The following is a 23,233-nucleotide window of genomic DNA, read 5'->3' as shown; positions in this document are numbered from 1 at the left end:
CCCCCGCCCTGCACGGGCCACGTGGCACCTGGTGCCTGGGAATAAAGGCCTGAATTCCCAGCAGAGCCCCCTCCGAGGCCCCTCCGCGCTGCCGGGGCGATGCAGAGGGGCCGCTGCGTAACCAAGAGTCTGCCCAGGACATGGGTCTGCGTCTGTCCTGGTACCTCACGGCTGGCTGGAATCTCTCTGTGCATTAGCAAATTCACTGAATAAATCAGGATCCGAAATAAAAGCCCCCGGTGTGTTGTTAAGTACAGGTTGCCCGTTGCTGAGCCCGTCCGCAGGAGACTGGGGTGCTGTCAGATGCATTAGCCACATAAGAATTTGCTTGGCTCTCTGTGTATGTGTGTGTGTGTGTAAATATAAAATCTGCAATAAAAATCGACATTCCAAGCACACCATGGAGGTTGCACACTGAAGCTCTGAGAAGTTCGGAAATGCCAGAACACACGTTGCCAGTACAAGCTTAATCCAATCCCCCGGCGCATTTGCATTGTGCTCCAGCCTTTGATTCATGCTCACCCACTGTGTGTTCTCCACCGCAGCCCTGCCTCGGTCAATACGTCTTTTTCTTCTCACTGGGGCACTACCCCAGGCCGTATTTCCCACCCGCTGTTCCAAGCCTGCGCTGCGCTGAATGATTAATGACACCTCCTGGGCCTCTCTGCGGAGTTCTCGCCACGGGATCTGAGGGCATCACAAACATTAATGACTTGGTCTTTGCAACAGCCCTGTGGGACCCGGGAAACTGAGGCATGGTGGGGCTCCACACAGGGAGTCCTGTCACGCCTCTCCCCATGCACGTGGCCACACTGCTATCCACACTCGAGCATAAGAATGTAAGAATGGCCCTACTGGGTCAGACCAAAGGTCCATCTAGCCCAGTATCCTGTCTACCAACGAAGGCCAATGAAAGGGGCCCCAGAGGGAATGAACAGAACAGGGAATCATCAAGTGATCCATCTCCTGTCGCCCATTCCCAGCTACTGGCAAACAGAGGCTAGGGCCACCATCCCTGCCCATCCTGGCTAATCGCCATTGATGGACCTACCCTCCATGAATTTATCTAGTTCTTCTTTGAACACTGTTATGGTCTTGACCTTCACCACATCCCCTGACAACCAGTTCCACAGGTTGACTCTGCGTTGTGTGAAGAAATACTTCCTTTTGTTTGTTTTAGACCTGCAGCCTGTTAATTTCATTTGGTGGCCCCTAGTTCTTTTGTTAGGAGGAGTAAATAACACTTCCTTATTTACTTCCTCCACACCCTTCAACCTTTTATAGACCTCTCTCCTATCCCCCCATTAGTCATCTTTTTTCCAAGATGAAGAGTCCCACTCTTATTAATCTCTCCTCATACTCTTATTAATCCCCCTCATCATTTTTATTGCCCTTTTCTGAGCCTTTTCCAATTCCAGTAGATCTTTTTTGAGACGGGGTGACCACATCCGCATGCAGTGTTCAAGTTGTGGGCGTCCCATGGATTTATATTGAGGCAACACGATCTTTTCCGTCCTATTCTCTGTCCCTTTCTTAATGATTCCCAGAATTCTGTTCGCTTTTTTGACTGTCGCTGCACATGGAGTGGATGTGTTCAGAGAACTCTCCACGGTGACTCCCAGATCTCTTCCTTGAGTGGTAAGAGCTAATTTAGACCCCATCATTGTATATGTATAGTTGGGATTATGCTTTCCAATGTGCGTTACTTTGCCTTTATCAACACTGAATTTCCTCTGCCATTTTGTTGCCCAGTCACCCAGTTCTGAGAGACCCTTTTGTAGCTCTTCACAATCTGTCTGGGACTTAACTATCTTGAGTAGTTTTGTATTGTCTGCAAATTTTGCCACCTCATTGTTTACCCCTTTTTCCAGATCGTTTATGAATATGTTGAATAGGACTGGCCCAGTGCAGATCCCTGGGGACACCACTATTTACCTCTCCCTATTCTGAAAACTGACCATTTATTCCTACCCTTTGCTTCCTATCTTGTAACCAGTTACCGACCCATGAGAGAACTTTCCCTCTTATCCCATGACAGCTTACTTTGCTTAAGAGCCTTTGGTGAGGGACCTTTTTAGAGGCTTTCTGAAAATCTAAGTACACTACATCCTCTGGGTCCCACTTGTCCACATGTCTGGGTCCCTCGCCCTGAGCTGGGCCGGACCCCTCCCAGCTGCAGTGTGGACGCATCCTAGAGGGCAGACCAGTGGCCCTCCCACAGCTGGGGAGAGCGGAGGGCCAGTGAAGGGGGGCATCCACTGGGAAGATGGAGGGACCCCTTGGGGAAGAGTCCTTGGGCAGCAGTCTCACTGGGCTGCCAGAGGCAGAGGATGAGTGGGAGTCGTGGTGCATTTGTTGATTTCCACCCTTGTCTCTGTTAAAGCGACTGGGCTCCTCTCTGAGGATATTTAATCTTCCAGGGCCCATTTCCTAAACATTGCTGTCATTAGGGTCTAGGATGGAACCCTTCCCCACGCCCCCGGTGTCTGGAGTTTTACTCTGGAGTTTTACGGTGATTTTAAGTATATCTTAACAGCAATAGACAGTCTCTCTACATAAGCCTGGGCCTTAGGCCTCAAAGATAAAATGGGCAGTGAAGTACCATGGCCTTTAAAGCTGTTTGCAGTGAAGGTTGCCTGCCTCAAAAATTATACACAGATCAGAGAAAAGAATTTCTCAACCAAACTTTAAGCAGATTGCTAAAGTGGCATGATGTGGGGGGTGTGGGGCCATTTAACAGAACTTTACAAATTCAGATGTGGAGACATTCTGCATCCCACAACCCAGTTCGCTACCTAACGTGTTACCTGAGTTTATAAAGAGTGACAACCGGAGCTTTCACAGAACCATACATACCAGACCTGCTGATGGCAACCCCTCAAATTCTCTGAAGGTATGGAAAATGGTTTACGGAGACAGTTTTAAAATAAAACCAGTTGTTGCCCCTTTTAGAAAAGGCAACCGCGTAAAACTATGTAAACCGAAAGAGCTTTTGAAAAAGGTTTGTGGGGGACTTTCCCATTCCCCTCACTCTTGTGTTTTCAATGACAGCCGAGATTCTAGAGAACAAGGCTGCAAACTCGGCGAGGCACCGATACAAAATCACCACCTACCAATTGAATCTGAGCCTTGCATTAATGCATTGATATAACTAATCCCCAGGTTTTCCATCGCACTGTTCACCAGTCGCTCTCCAACCACCCTCTCTCTTTAGACTCCTGGAGATCCTAACACCTGGATTCTGTCTGGAAGCCCCCTACCCCTCTCGACAACCTCAGGGAGCAAAACTGGCTTGAAATACAACCAAGGCCGAAACGCACTTCTCCGCTCAGTTATTCTGTAACTAAATTCCCCCAGCCGGGCGCCACATCACGGGCATGAGACCCAGCTGGACGCAACGCCCTTGACATGGGGCGGATAAGAAAATGTGTCACCAATGAATGTTTACCCAATTTAATGAGAAGGAATTTAACAACCTCTTCTGGGCGTGAGAGGGCAGCTGTCCTAATGGGGCCAACTCCATGGTCAACCTTAGTTACCCTGGGATAGTTTCACTAGATCCCCCATTTAGTGTCAATCGACCATCACTCCATTAGAGTAAATGGAACCAGATCCTGGGCTGGTGTCAATTGGCCCTAGCTCTATTGGACAGATCCCCGGCTGCTGTGAATTTGCCCTCGATCTATGATCCACATCATCTCATGATCTGGCTAAACACCTCCAATGTGCAAACAGTCGCACCTCTACCCTTGTGACTGAACTGAGTATCACCTCTTAACTCTGTTGCACGAACCAGGAGACTTTACGAGACAAGTTCTATAAAACACAAGCTGATGGGTTGAGAAAGAGTCGGTCTGAATTGTACTTAAAGAGGGAGTGGCCAGGCATGACGGTCATATTGCATGTTACTTTCAGTAAATCATTACACCCAATTATGTCCAATTCTGTCTTTGGCCTATATAGAGAGGAAAGGGGCCGTGCTAGACAGGTTAGTGCATCTCTTCAATTTACAGAGAAATTGGAGGTGAACTGGACTATTTTGCACCTGAAGGTAAGAATTTTTAAGCCGTGTTATATTATCCGTTGTAATCTTCCCTGGTCTGCTGCAAAGCGGGTAAAGGCTGGAGATATATCTCAGGTGCAAGCTCCCGCTGCAAAACCCCATGACGACGACAGAGCCGGGATAAAGCGGCTCAGTCTGTGCAAGGGAAAAGAAGCCTCACTCCTGGAGTGGTGGGGGAATGAAATAGGGAGATTTTCAAAGGAAAAACCGGCGGCGAGGGGGCCAGTGTCTGCTGAAACTCCCTGGGAGTCGGGCCTCGGTCTCCCTTTGGCTGCTTTGAACGTCCCAGGTTTAGGGAGCAGAGATGAACCACTCGATGTACTTGATGTGGACTGTCAAAAAGCCTTCGGCACAGTCCCTCGCTGTAGGGCAGGAAGGAATCGAAGCCGTCCTGGGGTGGGAGGCCAGGGACCGTCATGGAGCAGAAACAGGACAACAGCCAGAAAACAGGAGTTTGCAGCGTTGTTGTAGCCGTTTGGGCCCCGGGATATTAGAGAGACAAGGTGGGGGGGGGAAAGCTTTTATTGGACCAGCTTCTGCTGGGGAGAGACACGAGCTCTCGAGCTCCGCTGACCCGCAGCAGAGCTCGGTGTCGCTCGGAAGCTCGTCTCTTCCCCCCACCTGGTGTCTCTAGAAAACAGAGCCGGAATTCAAAGGAATTTTGTGTGATGGCAAAAGCTTAAAAGTGGAGGCCTCCAAGCTCTGTGCTAGACCCAGCGTTCACGGTACTCAGATGATCTGACGGGGGATGAGTGAGGAGGTGGTGAAATTTGCAGAGAAGGCAACGTATTGAGGTTACTCGGGAACTTGAGGGAGATCGAACGGAGCTGGGTCAACGGACAACGCGATGGCAGATGAAGTTGAGTTTTGGTCAATGCAAAGCCACGCACATGGGCAGGGCCGGGGTCTGAAGCCTCCGAGACCTGACAGCTTCTAACTGAACTGGGCTGATCCAGGGAAGGGACCAGAGTGTCCCCGTAGGAGGATCAATGGACACCTCAGCTCGCTGCAGAAGAGGAAAGCGAAGAAGCCGCCCAAGGGGATGGAGATAATGTGGAAACACTGTAGGGCCCCTCTGCAGATCGGCAGGATGCTCTGACCCTGGCACCCCACAGGCTGTGCCGGTCGCCCCATGTCACAAGGGACGGTGCAGACCTGGAGCAAGTACAGATGAGGGAGTGAAACCTGGGTCAGGCTAGAGCTCTGCAGCAGGACTGGGATCCCACGGGACCCACAGGACCTGCTGCCAGAATAGCAGGAGCGGGTAAAAGTGCTTTGTTGCAGGTGGGATTGGGTGGGCAAAGAAAGCCGACTGCGGTAATATGCGGGAAAACACAGGGCAGCAGCTTGTCATCAGTAGAATTTCAGCAATAGAAAGCAAGTTGGCTTTTTAAAAATAAAAGTGTTTATACTTAAATTTAAGCAAAGGATAGAAAGCGATTTGATGTCCATTATAACAGCACTTAAATAACTTTTTACATGGTTTAAGTAAGATTTGTTTTATACTTTTAGCGGTAAGAATTATGTCTGACTTCCGTTTATATGTATAATATATTAACCAGACTGTTTTCTTTAAAAGTGGCATGAGGGAATCTCTCTCTCGTGGGATTTGCGGGATCTAAGGTTTTTGCAGCTGGGAGCGAAATAAAAATGCAAAAAACAGTTTGGGGGCGGGTCGGAGTGGGATTTAAAAACCAGGCCTACGCAGGACTCTACCCTGCAGTTCCCACTCTGTTTTTCCGGGCATGTTGGTGGCAGGAGGGAGTTGGGAGAAATTTTTCGACCGAAACGTTTCTCCACTGAAAAATGCAGGTTCAGGGCGAGTGAGACATTTTGCAAATTTGTGTCAATTTTGCCACATTGCTGCAGCTGAAAAAAAATCCGAGAAAAAACATCTTGAAAAAATGGAAATGTTTTGTCTGGACATTTCCCGAATTAGACGTTCTGGTTTTTTTCCAACTCAAAATGTCTTTTCATTTCAGAATTGACGGCAGCATTTCTATTTCATCCAATTTTAAAATCTTTCTAAATGCTTGAAAATGAACCAAAACCATTTTTCGTTCGGCTTTGCAGTTGGACGAGAATTTTGGGCCAACCCAAAACGATTTCCCCCCCAATCTTTTGGAACTGCCAGTGAAGCACAGAATTGGTTATTTGTGTGGCTCCATTGCCTAGTGCTCCCCTGCCCAAATTTCGGCTGGGATTCCCTTTCCCGCCTCATTTCGGTCTTGACTCTCTCCTCTCCCCTCAGGCAGAGCTCGCTGTGGGAGCCGGGAGAAGGCCCCATTCAGCTCCGAGCCCAGCCCCGTGGGCCTCCCAGCACCAGGATGGTTTCCTTCCTCCTCTGCCTTCTCCCTGCTCTCCTAGCTACGACGAGTGCACAAACTACCCCACGTGAGTCACCCGCTGCTGTGGCCGTCTAACCCCGCCTGGGCTTGAACCCTTTATACCCCCCGGACCCCCAGTCAGGGGAACATCCAGCATGTGCAGGGAGGGGGGATTAGCTCTGTGTGGGGTACAGGGCCCTGTCTACACTACGGCTGCTGTCGTGTCCCAGCGCTGTAGCTGGGCCAATGGACGGGGTTTTTCCATCCTTCTAGGAACTCACGGTAGTCAGGCTGAGGGAAGCATTCACCCACCAGCCCAGCTGCATCTGCTCCAGGGGTTGGGCTGGCCTAGATGCAGCACTCACGTTGTGGTTCCTCTTCCTCCCAGGGGCCACAGCTATATCAACTTAACTGTATAGTGTAGAGCAGGCCCGAAGGACACCGTGACTGGACACTGCCCTGGATTCTTATTTCTATGAAGGCCCCTCTGCATTGCTTTGGCAGCACAAAGGGGACTCAATAGAGGAGTAAATTACACTGCTAGGGGACTGAGTGTGACCTGGAATCAGGCCTACAATTTTCGGTAGCAGAGGGCTCTCCAACCAAGCACACAGAGGCAGAAAGAGATCTCATGGCTGGGAGTTGAATTTAGACCAATCCAAGGTGGAATTAATTCTGTCAGCAGCTTCTCAAGAGGCAGAGCAGATTCTCCATCCCTTGGACTCTGTACATTGGGATTGGATGCCTTTCTAAAAGATTGGTTGTAGCTGAACCATCAGATATGGGCTGGATGGCAGAATGGCTGGGAGAGGTTCTCTGGCTTGGGCTAAGCCGGAGCTCAGACTAGATCAGCATCAGAGCCTGAAAATCTACGCCTCTCTAAAAGAAAAGGTGTGAAGCTGCTGCACTCGCACAGCTTGTGTGCAGGGCGCTGTACATAAGGACTGAAGGGAAGAAATTCTTCAAACTTACATGTCCCCAAGAGGTCCCCAGCATGTCCATGTGCTGTGGTTAATGCCACTTGTATCAATGGTAATTTGGGGAACACGGGACAATGATCGTCCTTTTGTTCTGTTTTTTGCCTGGCAATTTCCATCCTTCCCATTCCCCACAGATTGCGAACGGCTGGGCTAATCCTGTGGGATGTGTGTGAAGTTGGCTTTACCTTAAGCCACCTTTATATCCCAAAGACTAAGGGCTGTGTAACCGGGTTGTAAACCTGGGGGACCTGTCATCAGAGAGCCTTCCCAACGGGGAGCAATGTCCACGACAGCTGGCTTCTGCACCCCAAACCCTTCTGCCAGACCCCTCTGCTGGCCAGCTGGCAGCCCAGAGAGCCTGGCTGCACTCACCTCAGTGGCCTTTCCCTATTTAGAATCATAGAATCATAGAATATCAGGGTTGGAAGGGACCCCAGAAGGTCATCTAGTCCAACCCCCTGCTCGAAGCAGGACCAATTCCCAGTTAAATCATCCCAGCCAGGGCTTTGTCAAGCCTGACCTTAAAAACCTCTAAGGAAGGAGATTCTACCACCTCCCTAGGTAACGCATTCCAGTGTTTCACCACCCTCTTAGTGAAAAAGTTTTTCCTAATATCCAATCTAAACCTCCCCCATTGCAACTTGAGACCATTACTCCTCGTTCTGTCATCTGCTACCATTGAGAACAGTCTAGAGCCATCCTCTTTGGAACCCCCTTTCAGGTAGTTGAAAGCAGCTATCAAATCCCCCCTCATTCTTCTCTTCCGCAGACTAAACAATCCCAGCTCCCTCAGCCTCTCCTCATAAGTCATGTGCTCTAGACCCCTAATCATTTTTGTTGCCCTTCGCTGGACTCTCTCCAATTTATCCACATCCTTCTTGTAGTGTGGGGCCCAAAACTGGACACAGTACTCCAGATGAGGCCTCACCAGTGTCGAATAGAGGGGAACGATCACATCCCTCGATCTGCTCGCTATGCCCCTACTTATACATCCCAAAATGCCATTGGCCTTCTTGGCAACAAGGGCACACTGTTGACTCATATCCAGCTTCTCGTCCACTGTCACCCCTAGGTCCTTTTCCGCAGAACTGCTGCCTAGCCATTCGGTCCCTAGTCTGTAGCGGTGCATTGGATTCTTCCATCCTAAGTGCAGGACCCTGCACTTATCCTTATTGAACCTCATCAGATTTCTTTTGGCCCAATCCTCCAATTTGTCTAGGTCCTTCTGTATCCTATCCCTCCCCTCCAGCGTATCTACCACTCCTCCCAGTTTAGTATCATCTGCAAATTTGCTGAGAGTGCAATCCACACCATCCTCCAGATCATTTATGAAGATATTGAACAAAACCGGCCCCAGGACCGACCCCTGGGGCACTCCACTTGACACATTTCTTCTGTGCAACCAAATAACTTTTGAACGCTGCTTTCCATTAACTCCAGAATGTCAGGGGGTGTTCTAGACATCACTGGGCAGAACCACATTGATTTGGGGGGAAATCAGAAAACTGGAAGAGGGAAATTGGGGTCACACAGAGCCATTGGTGTCTGGCCAGCCCAGCCAGACCTTCACCCCCTCTGTAACTCTGTGCAGATCAAAGAACTGGTTGGTGGCACCATTGACATCTTCCAGCCCATCACCCCCCACCCCCCGCCCAGCTCTGCCCAGCATCCCCATGCAGCTTAACATGTTACATCCTGAGCAGCTGATCTCCCAGATAGAAACAAGGATGATGTTGCGGGGAGGGGGGGGAGGAATGGGGAGCACACATGGCATGGAGGGAGAAGTGGGTACCCTGGTACAGGGGAGGGCAAATGGGGGGCACCCAGAGCTCCTGGCATGGGAGTGAATTGGGGGACCCTGGTAGGGGGGGATGGGGAATGCGGGGCACACAGAGCCGCTAGCATGAGGCGGGGTGGGGGCGGCTTTACATGGCATCCCTGAAATTGAACAGGGTGGGAGGGACACGTGAGGTGTTTGTGAGGACCATGGGGGGCTGCCAGGAGCCCCGGGCGGGTGCAATGGACTCAGCCAGCGCACGCTGCGAAGCGAGCGACTCGCCAGTACTGTGAATACACAACAGGAGCAACATCTGGGGTGGGCGGAGCTTATTTTGTGGGCGGAGCTTGGGGAAAGCACCACCCCTTTGACCCGTCCCCAATTAGTCCCCCCGGGTACTGCTGGCCCAGTGGCTGAAATTGCGCAGTTACTGAGTGTCCTGGAGGAAATTGGGTCCGTTAACCCCTCGGTTTGTTTGGAGCAGGTGGTGTTGGTGGGAGGTGGCCCTATATGTGAAAGAAAGCGTAGAGTCAAATGAAGTAAAAATCTTAAATGAACCAAACTGTCCCATAGAAACTCCATGAATTGCAATTCCACGCTTGAATAATACGAATATAGCAGTAGGGAGATATTACCGACCACCTAGCCAGGATGGTGATAGTGACTGTAAAATGCTCAGGGAGATTAGAGAGGCTATTAAAATTAAAAACTCAATACTAATGGGGGATTTCAACTCTCCCCATATTGACTGGGTACATGTCACCATAGGACGGGATGCAGAGATAAAGTTTCTTGACACCTTAGATGACGGCTTCTTGGAGCAGCTAGTCCTGGAACCCACAAGGAGAGAGGCAATTCTTGATTTAGTGCTAAGTGGAGCACAGGATCCAGTCCAAGGGGTGACTATAACTGAAGTGCTTGGTAATAGTGACCATAATATAATTAAATTTAACATCCCTGTGACAGGGTAAACACCAAAGCAGCCCACCACGGTCGCATTTCATTTCAGAAAGGGGAACTACACAAAAATGAGGAAGTTAGTTAAAAGGTACCATGCCAAACGTGAAATCCCTGCAAGCTGCATGGGGACTTTTTAGGGACACCATAATAGAGGCTCAACTTAAATGTATCCCCCAAATTAAAAAACATGGTAAGAGAACCAAAGAAGAGCCACCGTGGCTAAACAACAAAGTAAAAGAAGCAGCCAGAGGCAAAAAGGCATCCTTTAAAAAGTGGAAGTTAAATCCTAGTGAGGAAAATAGAAAGGAGCATAAACTCTGGCAAATGAAGTGTAAAAATATAATTAGGAAGCCGAAAAAATAATTTGAAGACCAGCTAGCCAAAGACTCAAAAAGTAACAGCAAAAATTTGTTTAAGCAAATCAGAAGCAGGAAGCTGCTAAACAAGCAATGGGGCCACTGGATGGTCGAGGTGCTAAAAGGAGCACTCAAGGAGGATAAGGCCATTGCAGAGAAACTAAATAAATTCTTTGCATTGGTCTTCACGGCTGAGGACGTGAGAGAAATTCCCAAACCTGAGCCATTCTTTTTAGGTGACAGATCTGAGGAACTGTCCCAGATTGAGGTGTTATTAGAGGAGGTTTTGGAACAAACTGATAAACTGAAGAGTAATAACTCACCAGGACCAGAGGGGATTCACCCAAGAGGTCTGAAGGAACTCAAATGTCAAATTGCGGATATACGACTAACGGTGGTATGGAACCTATTATTTAAATCAGCTTCTGTACCAGATGACGGGAGGGTAGCTAATGTGATGCCAATTTTTAAAAAAGACTCGAGAGGTGATCCTGGTACTTATAGGCTGGTAAGCCTGACTTCAGTACCGGGCAAACTGGTTGAAACTGTAGTAATGAACAGAACTGTCAGACACAGAGATGAACATGATTTGCTGGGGAAGAGTCAACATGGTTTTTGTAAAGGGAAATCACGCCTCACCCATCTACTAAAATTCTTTGAGGGGGTCAACAAGCATGTGGACAAGTGGGACCCAGTGGATATAATGTACTTAGATTTTCAGAAAGCCTCTAAAAAGGTCCCTCACCAAAGGCTCTTAAGCAAAGTAAGCTGTCATGGGATAAGAGGGAAGGTTCTCTCATGGGTCGGTAACTGGTTACAAGATAGGAAGCAAAAGGTAGGAATAAATGGCCAGTTTTCAGAACAGAGAGAGGTAAATAGTGGGAGTCCCCAGGGGTCTGTACTGGGCCAGTCCTATTCAACATATTCATAAACGATCTGGAAAAAGGGGTAAACAATGAGGTGGCAAAATTTGCAGACAATACAAAACTACTCAAGATAGTTAAGTCCCAGACAGATTGTGAAGAGCTACAAAGGGACCTCTCAGAACTGGGTGACTGGGCAACAAAATGGCAGAGGAAATTCAATGTTGATAAATGCAAAGTAATGCACATTGGAAAACATAATCCCAACTATGCATATGAAATGATGGGGTCTAAATTAGCTGTTACCGCTCAAGAAAGATCTTGGAGTCACTGTGGATGGTTCTCTGAACATATCCACTCAATGTGCAGCGACAGTCAAAAAATCGAACAGAATGCTGGAAATCATTAAGAAAGGGACAGATAACAGGACAGACAATATCATATTGCCTCTCTATAAATCCATGGGACAACCACATCTTGAACACTGTGTGCAGATGTGGTCACCCCATCTCAGAAAAGCTATATTGGAATTGGAAAAGGTACAGAAAAGGGTTACAAAAATGATTAGGGGTATGGGACAGCTTCTGTATGAGGAGAGATTAATAAAACGGAATTTTCAGTTTGGAAAAGAGACGGCTAAGTGGGGATAAGGGCATATTGGGCTGCATTAGTCGGAGCGTTGCCAGCAGATCGAGGGAAGTGTTTATTCCCCTCTATTCGGCACTGGTGAGGCCCCATCTGGAATATTGCGTCCAGTTTTGGGCCCCCCACTACAGAAGGGATGTGGACAAATTGGAGATAGTCCAGCGGAGGGCAACGAAAATGATTAGGGGGCTGGGGCACATGACTTATGAGGGGAGGCTGAGGGAACTGGGGTTATTTAGTCTGCAGAAGAGAAGAGTGAGGGGGGATCTGATATCAGCCTTCAACTACCTGAAGTGGGGTTCCAAAGAGGATGGAGCTCAGCTGTTCTCAGTGGTGGCAGATGACAGAATGAGGAGCAATGGTCTCAAGTTGCAGTGGGGGAGGTCTAGGTTAGATAGTAGGAAACACTATTTCACTAGGAGGGTGGTGAAGCGCTGCATTGGGTTCCCTAGGGAGGTGGTGGAATCTCCATCCTTTGAGGTTTTTAAGGCCCAACTTCACAAAGCCCTGGCTGTGATGATTTTTTTGGATTTGGTCCTGTTTTGAGCAGGGGGTTGGACTAGATGACCTCCTGAGGTCTCTTCCAAACCTAATCTTCTCTGATTCTCTGATTCTATGATATTTTAGAGCTCTATAAAATCATGACTGGCATGGAGAAAGTAAATAAGGAAGTGTTATTTATTCCTTCCCATAACACAAAAACTAGGGGTCACCCAATTAAATTAATAGGCTGCAGGTTGAAAACAAACAAAAGGAAGTATTTCTTCACACAGCGTACAGTCAACCTGTGGAACTCATTGCCAGAGGATGTTGTGAAGGCCAAGCTATATCAGGGTTCAAAAAAGAACTAGATAAGTTCATGGAGGATAGGTCAGGGATGGGCAGGGATGATGTCCCCAGCCTCTGTTTGCCAGAAGCTGGGAATGGGCGACAGGGGATGGATCACTTGATGATTACCTGTTCTGTTCATTCCCTCTGGGGCACCTGGCATTGGCCACTGTCGGGAGACAGGACACTGGGCTAGATGGACCTTTGGTCTGACCCAGTCTGGCCGTTCTTATGAAGACTCAGGCTAATGGACGTGTCAGCGGCGACACAGTTACACAACAGTAAGAAAGAAACACTTCTTCTTCTTCTTTCTCCAGCTGCGACCCTGACATGCAAAGTGTGCTCTGGCCTAGAGGAGACCTGTGATATGGCTGTAGGAACCTGCCAAGAAAACAAGGCTTCTGGTGGCTGCCTCTCCGTGGCAGAAGATATTACACTGGGTAGGTGACATCGCTGTCACCCCAGGCACATCCCACCCCGCACTCTGTCACCATCCTCATCGCTAAGGCCAACCCCAGCACAATCCATCCGCAAAGCACATCCCCCCAGCACAGAACACTCAGTCTGTGCTCGACGCTTGATTTGTTCAGGAAACGTTATGGTGTCTTATGTCGCAACTGGAAGACACGGCGGTTCGAAATCCTAGCCCCAAATTGCAAATCTCCCACTCACTTCAGTGGGGCCAAGATTTCACTCAGTTTTCATCTCCACAATGGACGGCTGCGCTGCAAAAAGTGAAGCTGCTTTGGGTGGAAATGCACGTTCTGAATCGTGTTAAAAACAGGAAATTGGCACTGAGATCCCTTGTACACCGTCGGCTTGCTCCCAGTGTTACCTGTCTGAAGCTATTAGTCATCTACTCAGGGCTGGAGCCTGGCCTTACTAGTTTTTCCCCTTGCTTGGGATGCAAATTCAAGGTAGATTTTGCCCATTTGATTTAAAGACATTCAAAACCTTCTCCATGTTCAACTCCCTGAGCAATTCAGGCCGGCGGATTTCACTAGTTCCCTTAACTTCTCAACATTTGCCCTTTGAAAATGAAAACCATAGTTACAGACCCGTTTTTGTTCATCCTTCCATTGAATTAAAGAGAGTAAATGGCTCCTTCCATTTACCCTGTAAGAAGGATGAATAGCGCACCGTCAGCTTTAACATGGTCTGTCTTTATCCATCTATCTAACTATCTATCTCCATACACCCATCTCTCTCTCTTGCTCTCTCTCTCTCTCTGACCACACTCAGGAAATTTTCCCAGCACAGTCACACATGGGTTTATTCAAACTTCCACCCACACAGGGTATGGCTTCACTACAGAGTTAACGTGGGCTGTGACGTGAGGTTTAGCTCTAACACCTCCACCTCCCCCTACTATCCACACACAAAACCCTTTAATCTCAGGCTAGCTGATGCAATTTGGGGTGTAGTTGAGACCCAGGTTCCTCTTTAATTTCTTGAATTGTGGGTCCCAAACTGGACACAGGATCCCAGCAGCTGTTGCCCCAGGACAAACATGGAGGTAAAATAACCTCACTGCTGTTACTTGAGATTTCCCTCTGAGTCTCTTGTTTTCTGTTTTGGTTTTCTGTCTTTAACAAAGATGGGACAAGGACCCTGTTCTTCTACAAACAGTGTCTAAGTACCTATAAAAGTGACATAAAAGTCCCCATCTCGTTCACTGTTGGGAATGGCAAGTATCTGAGGATCAACACCACACGATGCAACAACACAGATAACTGTAACTCGGCTGTACTAGGAGGTAAGTCTTGGGTCTGTTTTTACCGTCCCTGTTTCATGGCTTGTCCACAGGAACAGTTTAGACGGCGCTGAGCTGGGGTGTGACTGCAGATCTCCGCGTGCCCCCTGCTGACGCACGTGACCGTTCGAGCGCGTTGGAAGGGCTCTAGCTCAAAGCACAGTAACGAAGGGTTCACACGTGTCAGCAGGGCGCACATGGACAGCTGGGCCGTGGCAGGCTGGCGCAGGGTCGATTCACACCCCGGCAGATCCTTACACCCCGGCCCCCTTTACTACAGTCGAATGGTTCATGTGGACAAGACCCGGCACAATTGTATTTGTGACCGTTTCTCCCCTTTATTGTCCATTCACTCGAACGTCATTTCTGTCCCCACTGAAATGGCTTTAGCTGGCGGGTCTCCAGACCAGGGGGTGGAGCAGTCGGGGCCCATGTGAAATCAGACGGGCGAGGGCTGCAGGCGAGAGAGGGGGCAGCAGCTGGGAGGGGCTCAAATCAAAACCTCCCTGAGCCTGTCAGGCTCCACTTCAAACTCGCTGGGGCCTGGAGCTGATCGGCTGTGGCGTTCACAGATGGTGGTGTCACGGACAGACGGAGAAATGCCCTCGGGCTGGAGGTGGGGCCTTCATGCGCTCGGGCAATGCAGGGCACAGACGCCAGTTTGAACGAGGTTTAACTCACCCTGTAACCGTCTCTCTCTCTCGGTTCTCAGTGCCCACGGGGAGCACCACCGAGAACGGGCTGCAGTGCCCCACCTGCTTTGCTCTGAACTTCACTGTCTGCAACAGCTCCATCACCCCTTGTACCGGGGACGAGACCTACTGCCTGGATTTCACTGGGTACCAAGTGAAAGGTAAATTCTGCCAGCTGGGGACAGTGCGGGAGCTCCCCCGGGAATCTCACGCCTCGGGAACTCCCCAGAGAGCTGGTGAAATCTAGAGTCTGTGCTGGGCCCTTGGGTGGGTGGGGGCGGCCACGAGGGGTTTTTGGCCAGAGGGAAGGAGAGAGGAACTTGGAAGTTTTCCCTTCCTCACCAGCTCCCCCGGCTTAGTGATGCCGCCCGGCTCCTGGAGTTACGACAACACGGTCTCTTGCCATGGGAAGGGTTGTTATGTCAGTGATGCAGAGCTGGGGAGAGAACCCAGGAGTCCTGGCTCCCAGCTCCCACTGCTCTGACCACTAGACCCCACCCCCTGTATGTTTAAGGTGGAGCTAAGCCATTGCTCAATGTGAAAGCTCCTGTTCTCAGTGTGTGTCCAGGACTCCCAGCGCTTTGGGGTGTTTATAAAATAACTGACCTGAGCCGTCGGGGCTGCCGGGGACGCTGAGAGCCGGGCGTGTTCCCCGGGGGGCCACGCGCTGGGGAAGGAGCCGCCACCGGGCGATCAGCTGGGATCCAAACTCCAGCTTCAGTCTCTTGTGGAGCTGCAGAAAGGGGCGCGGGGGAGGCAAGAGGGGACCAGACGCCCGGCCTGCCGTGGCCGGTTACAGCGAGAGCAGGGAGAGCACCGGGCGGGTGGGACCGGGGGGCAGAGGCGGGAACGGCTGGATGGTGGAGACAGAGGTTCTGGGGGCAGAGAAGGAACCAGAGCTGCCCCCGCCTCATAACAGGCTGGTTTCCTCCCTCAGGTTCAACTATTTCAGCATTTACTGGGAAAGGCTGCGGTACTGAGTCCACAAAAGAGATTAAAGTTGAAACCACCTTGATTTCTGCAGTCCACAGATATGTCTTTTTATGGGGGACCTCCGTTCCGGCGGGGAAAATATCCACCATCCCCCCTCGCACAACCGCCAGCCCCGCTAATACCCCCACCCACTCCCCTACAAACACCACCCTCCCCAAAACAGCCCCTGCCACCCCCGATGGAGCCAGCCCGGCTCTGGGGAAATTCTCCTTTGCCCTCGACCTGCCTGGCCTGACTGGGCTGCTGCTGGTGAAGCTGCTCTCCTGACCCCCGCCCTGCACGGGCCACGTGGCACCTGGTGCCTGGGAATAAAGGCCTGAATTCCCAGCGGCACCATTTCCCCCCCACCCGCACCCCCATCCCCCGAGGCCCCTCGGTGCTGCTGGGGTGATGCAATAACCAAGAGTCTGCACAGCGTATGGGTGGGTGCATCTGTCCCGGTGCCTCACGGCTGGCTGGAATCTCTCTGTGCACTGCCAAGTTCACTGAATAAATCAGGAGCTGAAATAAAAGCCCCCGGTGTGTTCTTATGTTCAGGTTGCCTGTTGCCAGAACACAGATTGCCAGTGTAACCCACACGCCTCCTGGCTGTGGTGTCTGTCCCATCTAGTGGCACCACTTAGAAAGACAGATGAAACGAGTCTGCTCTACAGCCTGAGCTAAGAGCCAGTTGACTTTCGGCTCTTCGGGTAGAGGCTTATGCATTTTGCTCCAGAGGTTCGGTCCTGCCCGCCGACAATGGCTTTACACCAGTACAAGCTTAATTCAGTCCCGGGAGCATTTGCATTGTGCTCCAGCCTTTGATTCCACGATCACACACTGTACGTTCTCCACCGCAGCCCTGCCTCGGTCAATACGACTTTTTGTTCTCGCTGGTGGGGGGGACCTCAAGCTGTATTTCCCACCCCCCGTTCCAACCCTGCACTGCGCTGAATGATTAATGACACCTCCTGGGCCTCTCTGCGGAGTCCTCGCCACGGGATCTGAGGGCGTCACAAACATTGATGACTTGGTCTGTGCAACAACCCTGTGGGACCCGGGAAACTGAGGCACGGCGGGGCTCCACACAGGGAGTCCTGACACACATCTCCCCATGCACGTGGCCAAACTGCTATCCACAGCTTGAGCAGAGCTAGCGCGGGTCCCTCTCCTGAAGCTGGGCTGGACCCCTCCCAGGTGCAGTGTGCACCCCAAAGGATTAACAGGCCCTCCCACAGCTGGGGAGAGAAAAGGCTGCAGGGCCAGAGGAGGGAAGAAGCCGCTGGGAAGGGGGAGGTTTCAGAGGAGCAGCCATGTTAGCCATGTATCCGCAAAAAGAACAGGAGGACTTGTGGCACCTTAAAGACTAACCAATTTATTTGAGCATAAGCTTTCCTGAGCTACAGCTCACATCATCGGATGCATTCAGTGGAAAATACAGTGGGGAGATTTATACACACAGAGAACATGAAACAATGGGTGTTACCACACACACTGTAAGGAGAGTGATCAGGAAAGGTGAGCTATTACCAGCAGGAGAGCGGGGGAGTTGGGGGGGTCAACAAACATGGGGTAATAGTTTTACTTTGTGTAATGACCCATCCACTCCCAGTCTCTATTCAAGCCTAAGTTAATTGTATGCAGTTTGCAAATTAATTCCAATTCAGCAGTCTCTCGTTGGAGTCTGGTTTTGAAGTGTTTTTGTTGAAGAATTGCCACTTTTAGGTCTCTAATCGAGTGACCAGAGAGATTGAAGTGTTCTCCGACTGGTTTTTGAATGTTATAATTCTTGACGTCTGATTTGTGTCCATTTATTCTTTTACATAGAGACTGTCCGGTCTGGCCAATGTACATGGCAGAGGGGCATTGCTGGCACACGATGGCATAGATCACATTGGTAGATGTGCAGGTGAACGAGCCTCTGATCATGTGGCTGATGTTATTAGGCCCTACGATGGTGTCCCCTGAATAGGTATGTGGACACAGTTGGCAACGGGCTTTGTTGCAAGGATAGGTTCCTGGGTTAGTGGTTCTGTTGTGTGGTGTGTGGTTGCTGGTGACCCCTGGGGACAGTCCTTGGGCAGCAGCCTAGCTGGGCCACCCTGGCAGAGGATGAGTGGGAGTCACAGTGCAGGTGCCGATTTCCACCCTTGTCTCTGTTAAAGCAACTGGGCTCCTCTCTGAGGATATTTAATCTTCCAGGGCACGTTTCCTAAATGCTGCTGTCATTGGACATTCCCCAGGCTGGGGTTCACCCCCACCCCAGAGGTGGTTGCGTTTCAGTGCTATCCTAGCCCGGAGGGATCTGAGGTCCCTTGGCACATAAGAGAGAAAGAAACGTACTCGGGTAGTACCTAGAGATCAGGGACCTGTCGTGCCAGGTGCTGCCGAGACCCCGACCAGATCAGGAACCCTGTTGTGCCAGGCACTGCACAGACATGTTGACACTGTCCTGCCCTGAAGATCTAGATAGATAGATAGATGGTGGGGGCATATGTGGATAGCTAGCTAGCTAGCTGTAGGAGGAAAAGAACCTAAGACATAAGTCCTTGAATCAGAGGCCTGGTATGAGGCAGGACCTGCTCAAAGAGTCTGGCAAGAACAGGGCTGATAATGCAGAAATACACGTTCCTAAGAAGCGCTAGGCACAGAGCGCTCACGCAAACACATCCCGATATCAAGGATGGTACAAAACCATTCCCCAAGGATAATAGGAATGCACTGAGCCCTCCTAAAAGATAAGGTCAGTATGTAATGGAGATGTTTTAATCAAACCAACATGTACACGGTAATGAGTAATAACGAGCCATGTCAGGGGACAGTAACTACGGTAACTATGTCAGAGGGGCAGTACGTAACCTGTTTGTATCGGGGTATAAAGATGTATCTCAGAGGGAGTGTCTTTGTCTGGCCTAGGGAGGAACGGAAAGTCCCGCCGGTCACTGAGCCGGTCCATTGTTACAGGCATACCTGTGTTAGTGGTCCGGTAGAGTCTGCGGGATACTAGTACCGTGCTTCGTCGACAATAAACCTGGCCTGGTGCCTTCATCCTTTAATGGATCTTGTGGTCATTGGGCAATTCGCGCGAGGTTTGCCCTGCCAGATGTCTGTGCAGGACTGGGGCGGCACACAGGGGGAACACACACATGCAATCAAACATCTATCAACATCTAACCACACTAGTTAGGGGGGTGTATGGGGACAGATAAGTAGTACAAACATTGAACCTGCCCTTTTCCCCCTCAGGCCCCACCCACTTGTCACCATAAGACTCACCCCTTGGGGTATTACTTCAGCGGTCAAGATGGACACATGGCTGGAAGCAAGGGATGGTGTGTGACCCCTCTAAGAACTCCTCTACTAAGTGGGGTTGGTCTCAGCCCATAGGACCTGCCTGAGAGAAGACTTGACCAATCAGGGCAGGTTCTGGGGTGGGGTGACCATCCCGAAAGAGGGCTGTGTGACCCCTCTAAGGACTCCCACCACCGTCCTCTACCAAGGGGGTTTCAGCCCCCCTTAGGGCGTCGAGAAGGGAAACGTACAATTAGAATAGGTATAGTGTGAGGGTCTAGGCTGGAACCCCCCCGCAAATCTCTGGCGTTTGAGAGTGATTTTAAGTACATCTTAACAGCAACAGACATTCGGCCTAAATAAGCCTGGGCCTTAGACCTAAAAGACAAGACGGGCAGTGAAGTATCCATGGCCTTTAAGGTTATTTTCAGCGAAGGTTGCATGCCTCAAAAATTACAAACCAATCAGGGAAAAGCATTTTTAAACAACCCTTCAAGCAGATTGCTGAAGCGGCGTTAATGGCGTTCCCCATTTTGTTACTAACAATGAAGTCAAAGCGGGGGTTGTGGAGCCATTTAACAGAACTTTAAAATCTCAGCTGTGGAGATATTTTGCATCCCACCACACGTTCACTACCTCGACGTGTTCCCTGAGTTTATAAAGAGTGACAGCCAGAGCGTTCACAGCCCGCACTGACGTTTTCATGGTCCTGCTGCTGCTCTATCCAGCCAGCCAGGCGCCCGGTCTTTGGCAGCCTTCCCTGGGCCCGGTTCTGCCCGGTGAGCTCTCTGTGGTGAGCTGCCCGTGGCTTGCTGCTCGTCTAGCCAGCCAGGCTCCCGGTCCTCCCTCGTCAGGTCTCGCACAGCCACTGAAGGCTCTGCTCTGCGGCTTGCCTTTTATCTGGCCCTTCTGGCCCCCTATTGGTCGATCCATCAGCCCCTCTGATTGGCCGCTCCTCTGCAGCCACTCTAGGCTGCCTGGAGAACTTCTCTCTGCTCTACTCTGGGGCAGGGTGATATAGGACGGCGAGGCCTCTAGCAGGGGGCCTCTGGAACTAGTCCGCCTGCCACAGTTTGGAAAATGGTTTACAGAGACAGTTTTAAAATAAAACCGGTTGTTGCCCCTTTTAGAAAAGGCGACCATGTGAGACTATCTAAAACCAAAAGAGCTTGTGGGGGACTTTTCCATTCCCCTGTTATGCTGCGTCCCCGTCCGAGGAAGGAACGAGTTTGTCACCATCCCCTAGGATAAACCGCATTACGTGCCTGTCCGTAAACACCACATCGACACCATCACCCCTGAAATAAAGACCAGGCCCTCTCAGAGGTCCAGAGAGGCCTGGGCCACTTCCAGCTTTTGAGGCCCCTAGCCATAATAAAAATAAATAATGACGACACATGAAAACAAAATAAGGCACCAAAAAAAGAGTGAGACATAATTTGAATATTTTTTTATTTAACAAATGCGTTTCTAGCCTTTTTCTGGGCAAATGCACTAATTATTGAGGAAAAAATCTAGCTTTCGTGCAATGTCACAGTTGACATTAAGCATGGTGAGCCCATTCAAATGCTCTTGTCCCATAGTTGAATGGTGATAGTTCTTTACCTGCTTCAACACATTGAAGGTGCGTTCACCGGAAGCCACTGATGGAGACAAACTGACAAAAATACGCAATGAAATTGTGATATTAGGAAACACCCCAGAGAGTCCACATTCAAGTATTTCTTGAAGCAATTCCTTTGGCTTGCAATCCAATTTAAAGTTCGTGGAATATATTCGTTTGAGGAAGATGAACTCCTTCACTGAGATCTTTTGAGATTTTTTCGTTGTACTGTTGCTGAAATTGTTCAGCTGCAGAAAGTCAATCTTCATTACTCAGTCTGATGAACTGCCAAAGAAACCCCCAAAGGGTACAATAGAGTCAATGACGACAAGGGAGACATTGACCCTATAATGCTGCTCGGCACCGGATTCAGTAGGTAAGTTGCCATTGGTGGAGAACTCAGAAGAAATGCCAATATTCTGTGCTACTAATTTGGACTCAGTCAGGATCGCATCCCCTTGTTCATGAATCTGTTGAATGTCATTGATAAGACTTTCAGTGTTATCCCTCTCAACATCCAGTCTAGCATTGGGTGCTTCAACTCCCAGATTAGTTTGGTGGATCATTGTAAGTAGCTTCATCCACAAAGATGACATCAGAATGCTTTCAAATTTGGACATATGCTTCTGAATAGACTGAAGTTCAGTTCGAGCCTTTGCAGTGAGATTGAGGGATTCAAGCTCATTTAAAGCCTTTCTCACAGAATTCAAATGCGGCGCAACTGGTTGAACCCCATCAATCCGTGCAGACCATCTAGTTTGGGACATCCCCTGCAGTGAAACAGGAAGAGATTGCTTCAGAATTTCCCACCTTTGTGGACTGCTACTGAAGAGATTGTACATTTGCTGAATAGCTCCGAAGTAAGTAATTGCCTCGCATGATTCAGCACAGTCAACACCTACAAGGTTTAGTGTGTGGTTTCCACAGCTGGAGAAAATAGTTTGAATTATGCTCAGGCAGAACTGCTTGTCCACCTTGGTACTTCCCAGCCATATTAGATCCATTGTCATAGGCTGGACCAATGCAGACTTGAAAATCTAACTTAAAACCTTCTAGAGTTGCTAGTACTTGAGCAGCAATTTCTTTTCCAGTTTTTCTCGTGAAATTATCAAACAAAATAAATCTTTCTTCAATTGAAAATTTTCAGCTGTCTACAGTCTTAACATATCGAATAACCATAGTAGTCTGTTCCTTGTGAGAATAATCTGGAGTGGCATCAACACTGATTGAAAAATACTTGGCATTTCACATCTCATCAAGAATGGCTGTTTGTACGAATGACCCACATAGCTTAATAAACTCGTTTTGTCTGCGTGTGGAGAGGCAATGGACTTGCATGTGCTATGGATTCTCTTGCGATTCTCGAACACATTTAACATGCTCTCATAAAAGTGGGTCATATTTGCTGAGGAGCTCAACTATGCCTCGAAAGCTTCCATTTGAACGATCACCAATACATTGACTGGAACCAAAGAAAGCAATCCCTGCTCAGGAAGAACAAGGATGACATCCAGGATGCGCTCAAGAAGTTTTTTTTCCAGTTATTAGTTTCTGTACAGAGTTCAGTCAAGAGTAAATTCTCAACTGAACTTTCAGCTGATGCTGCCCTACTGGCTGATTTCCATGTAACATAGTTTTCTTTGGGTATGTCTACACTACCTGCTGGATCAATCTATCGGGGATCGATTTATCGCATCTAGTGTAGATGAGATAAAATCAATCCCCGATCGCTCTGCCGTTGACTCCTGTACTCCATCACGGCAAGAGCCAGAAGCAGAGTCGACGGGGAGCAGCGGCAGTCGACCCTGCACTGTGAGGACGCGAGGTAAGTCAACCTAAGATACATCGACTTCAGCTACGCTGTTCTCGTAGCTAGAAGAACAGGAGGACTTGTGGCACCTTAGAGATTAACAAATTTATTAGAGCATAAGCTTTCGTGGGCTCCAGCCCACTTCATCGGATGCAAGTTTGTATGGTAACTTCCAACTTATCTGTGTGTATATCTATCTATCTATCTATCTATCTATCTATCTTACTATATGTTCCATTCTATGCATCCGATGAAATGGGCTGTAGCCCACAAAAGCTTATGCTCTAGTAAATTTGGTAGTCTCTAAGGTGCT

General features: G+C 49.4%; 1 long non-coding RNA gene across 1 annotated transcript; it reads left to right on the top strand.

Moving 5' to 3' along the window:
• The first annotated feature begins 15,080 nt into the window (after positions 1-15,080).
• LOC141976982 (uncharacterized) lies at positions 15,081-16,333 on the top strand. The gene is made up of 3 exons (XR_012636166.1): positions 15,081-15,168; positions 15,265-15,405; positions 16,182-16,333. It is a non-coding gene; the product is annotated as an uncharacterized LOC141976982 (long non-coding RNA).
• Positions 16,334-23,233: the final 6,900 nt, after the last annotated feature.

The sequence above is a fragment of the Natator depressus genome, chromosome 24, assembly GCF_965152275.1.
Source record: "Natator depressus isolate rNatDep1 chromosome 24, rNatDep2.hap1, whole genome shotgun sequence".
NCBI classification, from domain to species: Eukaryota; Metazoa; Chordata; order Testudines; family Cheloniidae; genus Natator; species Natator depressus.
This window is presented reverse-complemented; position numbering and strand designations above follow the sequence as displayed.